Source organism: Morus notabilis, unplaced genomic scaffold (genome assembly GCF_000414095.1).
Source record: "Morus notabilis unplaced genomic scaffold, ASM41409v2 Scaffold437, whole genome shotgun sequence".
NCBI lineage: Eukaryota > Viridiplantae > Streptophyta > Magnoliopsida > Rosales > Moraceae > Morus > Morus notabilis.
The window spans coordinates 1-6,574 of NW_010363915.1; the positions used below are offsets into that span (position 1 = coordinate 1).

At 33.0% G+C, this 6,574-nt stretch overlaps 1 pseudogene; it reads right to left on the reverse strand.

Moving 5' to 3' along the window:
- Positions 1-3,560: 3,560 nt before the first annotated feature.
- On the reverse strand, positions 3,561-4,918 carry LOC112092915 (annotated as a pseudogene).
- Between the last annotated feature and the right edge of the window lie 1,656 nt (positions 4,919-6,574).

The following is a 6,574-nucleotide window of genomic DNA, read 5'->3' on the forward strand; positions in this document are numbered from 1 at the left end:
GTGGCCCCGCAGAGTAGGTGTGCGCACCGAACTGCGATATCATTTTTGGGTGTCTTTTACGTTTTTGCATTGTTTTCCTGCATTGCTATTTTGCATATTTAATTTCAAAGTTTTTGTTGAAAACAGTGTTACAGTAAAGTGTTATAACACTCTCTGTGACTCCAGCGACAAAAACAGACCTAACAGTTACTAAAATTCTAGGGTTCATGCATAATTAGAAAAAAAATCTTAGAGGAAAATCATGAGTTCTAAAAACCTAATTGCTCTGATAGTAAAATGTAATGACCGAGAAATTTATCGGAATTATTATATAGGATAATATTTCCTAGAATCCTTTGTATCATTAATATAAATATTTTTATGATAAGTATTTATTGATATATGTATGGAATAACAAGTTATAAGTTCAAATTTAGAAATTTCTAAACTACGATGCAATTACCGATTTTTCAGACTGTATTTAAGAAAGAAGTATGGAATGTGTGTTAAGCTCACAAGTGGGTAAACACATAAATGATAAGTTTTAGAAATAGAAAAGAATTGAAAGACATCAATTTTAGGGTTTTGGAAACAGTCGGAACGAAAAACAGACGAAAAAGGGGTTCGGAAGGCCGAATTGAGAAAATTAGGATTTCGACTGATTTGAGTTGACCAAGTAAAAATTTGTTTATCAAGAGTCGACCAAAATATCTCCCTCAAAAAGTTAGTCAAGAATGATTAAGGTTGACTAAGTTGACCATCTGTTCGAAAAACGCAGATAAAACGACACCGGACATAAAATTAAATGAAAAATTAATGAGATAATTACTATAAATGGATGGCTAGGATTTAAAGTAATTAAATTGATGAATGGCTGAGATGAGGACATGTGGCAACATAGTGTGACCGGCCAAGGCTTAATGGAGAAGTAAAAATTGAAGATTTTTTTGAGATATTTGTGATTTTTTTTTACAAAACGGTGGTTGAAAAGTCAAAGTTTACAAAATTAATCATTGCTTGTGTGATAGTCGGTTCAAGTGAGGAACTAAGGCATATATGGCCATTTGTACATGGAAAAGATCCAGAGAGGAAAAAAAAATTTCTAGCATGAGAAACAGTGAGTTAAACCAAAAATCGACGGAGTAACCGAGGCATCGCGCCACCAGAGATTGATCTTTGTTTCCTAAGGTGAGATTTCAAGATTTTCTTTTGTTTTCTTTTCTCTTTACTGCCGTGGATGTGTAGAGAAGAGTAGGGAAAAATTTTCTAGAGGTAAGAATTTTGCTTGAAATGGTTTGAAAACATGGAATCTAAGAATCTAAGGTTAGATTTTTGGTTATTTAACCTTAGTTTCTAGCAATTTTGATATAGAGAATTTTGTTAGAAAAGTTGAGAAAACCCTAAAACCATGATTAAGATTTATGGTGTTTTTAAAAGAGAAAGGATATGGTTGGTGTTTGATGGTGGAAACAACGGATAAAACGAGCTAAGGTTGGCTCGGGAAACATGCATAAATAGGCGGAACTCTGCCGAAATTTAGTTTGAGTAATTTGAACTAAAACTGGATTTCAAGAGGAATAAGAGATTAAAGTGTGAAAAGAAAGGTGTTTCGATAATCGGTGATGCTTAGAAATCAAACACAACGAGAATTCACAGTTTTGGACCAAAACTGAAAATTAGGCCTATGACTGAGTAACTTGCACGGTTGTAGTGCAAAATTCTTGAGATAGGAAATATTTTGGGATTGAATACCAAACATAAGGATTGTAGACCTTTCTGAAGTAAATTTCAATTTAGTTATTGATCTTAGATTTTGAATCTAATGATCGAAAATTTATGCAATAGGATTAATTAACGCTTGAAGTCGGGAAGCGTCAAGTGAGACAAAGGACGCGTTGTTAGCGAAACTTTGGTAAGTACAATAGTTTTTCTATGGCTATATCACGAACAAGCTTACTTTTTTATGTTGCACAAAAATTGTGCATATAGTAAAATTTTGAATGTTAGATACAATGTGAATGTTAGATACTATGTTAGGTATGCATCTACAAGACTTATGTAATCGAAGAACTTTATTCTGCAAAAAAGTATGTATTGATTTTAAGTCGAGATCAAACTAAGAGAAATGAAATGTTAAACTTTAACGAAAAGTTAATCTCATGATAAAATGTTCAATAATGCACAAATTCATAAGATTTAACTAAAGTTACCGTTTCAATGAGAAAATTGATAAACGGTAAGAGACTAAACGTCATGTTTGTACCAGCCTTTGAAGGAAACGTTATTATGAGACTATGAAAGATATGAAACCGTGACTGAGTTGGATTGGTTAGCTACCCCACTCCTCACTGGTTATGCACGCTATGGTACAACAGGACAGGGCCCATAAGAAGTAAAAGACAAGAAAATGAAAAACAGAAACCATTCCATATAAAGGTACGGTATCTATAAAGAAGAATGAAAAGAATGAGAAACACGAAATGAAAGTCATTCAGAATGTGAAAATACGATGTGAACGACTAAAATGAGACGAAAGCAGAACAAAGAATGTAATGAAAGAAGAAGAACATAAGCTATACATGTTTTAGTAGTACAGAATGTATTATTATATATGACATGAATGCATATATGGGTATGCATAATTATTGCATCTGTTATGACCTATTGATACTTGTTGAGCGAAAGCTCATTAAGTTTGTTCGTGTTGTAGGAAGCTCGGGTAAGACACCGGCTCCCTGAAACTTGTTGTTGGGCATGCAGAGAGGATGCAACAGTGGAGTGTGGGCAAGTGGGTTGTGGATGCATCACGTGTTTTGAAAACGCTACTGAACATTATGTGTAAAATAAAATAGTGTTTTATGTATTTTGATGACTAATGTAACAGAATGCCATCAGAATGCTACATCATTTTAGGTATGACTAATATAACAAAATGTTGTCAGAATGTTACAGCATTTTGAGAATGACTAATGTACAGAATGCTGTTAGAATGCTACTGCCTTTTACGAATAGTTGAAAACATAAGGTTAGCTAAATACTACAACATTTAGACGTACATGGTAAGAATGAAAAAAATTGGCTTGAATTTTTAAGAGATTATAACTAGTAAGTAGTAGAGGTTAAGTATGAACTTAGGATGATAATCAAAAGTTAGGGTCGTCACATAAAATTTTAAATCTATAACATTTAGAGATCTTAGAGCATCATGATTCTCACATAATTAGAATTAGAAACATACATTGACTCATTACTTTGATTTGAAGAAGATCATTTACACAGGGAGTTTGAATGAGAAGTAGAATCTAAATTTCTCTCTCTAGACTCCCTGTAATCTTAACGTAGTTTTTCTGATGGAGAGAAGATATACAATTATTAGGTAGAGAGAGGACTAGACTCGTTTTATAGATCATAAATCAGTGTTTTTCATCAAAGTAAGTATCCCTTCATAAGCTACAGACACATATCTCGATAAGAGTTTAATCTCTCATAGGCAATAAATTTTAAGAGAAGGGCCAGAGTAATAACGTTTTAAAGCGTAAGGGACGTCAAGAATTGATTTCAGAGTTTAGGGGGCAAAATGATAGCATGACTAAAATTCGGGGGTAATACTTCTATATATATCCCGTACATCTCCAGACATTAGTTTTGGATTTATATGTAGAATTCCCAGTTAATTAGCATGATCCTTATTGGAAATATATATATATATATATATATTAACGTAGTACAACATCTATAAATATTCGTTTAATCCAGGAAGATCCTACTAATTTCCATACTTGGCCTTGTAATCACTCCAGAGCTGATCAACCGTTTTCCCCAGAAGCTCAACAAAGAAATTATCATTGTAACCAGTCCTCATCTTCTTGTTAAGCTCAGCAACAACTCCATTTCGAAGATCATTACAATAATCCAAAAACCTAGCAGTAACATCGTACCCTTTGTCCCATTTTTCACCTCCTCCTGGCTTCACCCAGTGGCTGGGAACATAGCCAGACTTCAACCTCACGAAGTCCGCGATTCCTTCTATCAACCATCCCGGAGTCTGTCCGTTTCCATTCCACTGCCAAATATGAGTCGACTCGTGGTAAAGAACCCTGGCGATCTCTCTTCACGTCGCCGGGGTATTTTCCGATGTACCTGGCGCTGACGTGGATCTCATTGTTGCTTGCGTACGCGACGCCGTCGATGTCTTCGATGAATAGGCTTATTTTTGGCACGTCTTTTCTGTCGGCAGCAGAGTTTTGCTGGAACACCCTCCATATGAAATGCGTGGCTGATATTAGGGTTTTCCTGCTGCATTTGGCTCCGATCTCATTGTTGAATCGTATGCCACCGGCGGTGGATGTCGCGTTGTTGGTGACAATAAACTCGACTGCGTGGATGCCGTTGATGGTAGCCGCCAGGGTTAGTGCTAGCAAGGAGAGTGGTGACAACGTACTCGACGGCGTGGATGCCGTCGAAGGTGGCCGCTAGGGTTAGTGCTAGCATGGAGAGGGAAAGGAAACTGTGCGCCATATTATAATATTACTGGTAGTGCTGTCCTTTGTAGTGATGACGCATGGCTTATATATAAAGGATTGTACTACAAAGTATTGCTTGCTAGCAAGTTTGGCCTGCATTTAAGTTTTGAAATGGTCATCAAAGGTTGGCGTTGAACATTTGGATTATGTTTTTGGTTTTTTCGAACCAGTTTACATTTTTTTCCCCCTTTTCGCGTGTAAATTTCACTAATTTGCCATGAAAAATTTAATTAATAGTTAAGTAATTAATATAGAAGCTTAGAACTGGTCCCTGTAGGGATGCGTACTGATGCCAGAAAGAAAATATCTTTTGTCACGTCCATTATTACTTTGACTTGGACTTGGACTTTTCGCCATCTCTCGCCGACGCCTGAGAATGACGGAACCTTATTCTGTGGTCGACAGTCATACTGCATTAACGTAGACATCAGCTATATGTTTACATAACGTTCGTCATCCATCTTGACGATAAAAATATGCCACGAAAAATTTGGTCTCATTTATTTTGTAGATTTAAATTTTTAATTTGAGTTAAAATGTGATATTTTTTAAAAAATTTTCACTGTAGTAGAAAAAATTAGATGTCACATTTTTTTAGAGTTCTTTTACTGTAAAAATTTAAAATTGAAAACTCAAATCGGTAAAATGAACGAAACTTTAGTATAAATTTGCCAAAACTTTAGGTTGAATTGTTTTACATGTATCCAAAACATACGAAAGTTTCACAGAGTAATTTGTTCATCATTGTCATTCAAGACATTAGTGAGGTTTTGGGAAAATTATGAGTTAATACATATAGGTTACAAGATGTCCTAATTTACAATTTAAATAATTTAAATATTAAAAAAAGATGAAACTAAGAAACTACTTATATAATCACAAAGGAAATAAAAAATCTAAATCTAAATATTTACAAATTTAAATAAAATAAATACAAATTATGTAATATATCCTAAGATTAATTAAAAGGGAAAAAATTTAATAAAAAAAGGGAAAATGTGGCACAGTAATTCCGTAAGAATCTTTAACCATATTACAATTAATAATTGCATATTGTACGAAAACTTGATAAATATTGCAAATCAAACGTTAAAAAAATATCAAACAAAAATATGAATTTAAAAAATATTTGTCATAGTAAGGTACTTTTTTTGTATTTACTAGTTGAGCTATGTGCTATGCATGACGTGAAGAATAACTTTGTAAGTTTGATTCCATGTTAAAACAAGAACTAAGCCCATTAGTTGGAGCAAGTGGAAAAAAATATTTCAAATAACCACATTGAAAAAGAATTAAAACTATATAGGAGTCTTTGACCAAAAAAAAAAGTAGGGAGATATTTTAAAGTAATTATTTTAATTAAAAGAAAGTGAGAAAAAGAAAGTATTTCAAAAAGAATATTGTAAAAAAAATGAATTGACAAAGAATATTAGGAGAAAAAGAAAAATAGACATAAGCAAAAGAAAGAAGAAAAAATTTAAAAAAAATGTTTAAAAAAGAAAGAAAAAAGAAAAAGCTAAAAAATAAACTGTATATAAGTTTTAAGGAAAAGAGGAACATTGTAAGAAATCAAAAGTGAAAAGAAGTAGAAAAAGTAAAAAACAAAAACAAAATATGAAGGAAAAGGAGAGAATGATACATGACTAAAAGATGTGCATTATTTTTAGCTGTATGTTTAAATTTAAATATTTATAGCAGAACTTTCACATCAAATCGTGTGCACCTCTGCTTTTTCTTTTACCTATTTTCTTTCTTCTTCCTCTTTTTGTTTTTGTTTTTTTTTCCCTTTTTGTAATGGAGATCTAGGGTTTAAATTCCAGACTCCTCCAATCTCAAAGGGTGCATACTGGTACAAAGAAAAAGAAAAAATAAAAAAAAAAAGAATCCCCTTAAACTTTTGAGATGAACTTATAAAATTATTGTTAGCGCACCTACTAACAGCTTAAACTTTTGAGATGAACTGGTAAATTAACATATAATCACGTTCAAATATGAAAATATGCTACCTTTAATAGATGCTCATATATAATGCATGTTCGTGATATATGCCCATGGTATATGCTTTGTATATG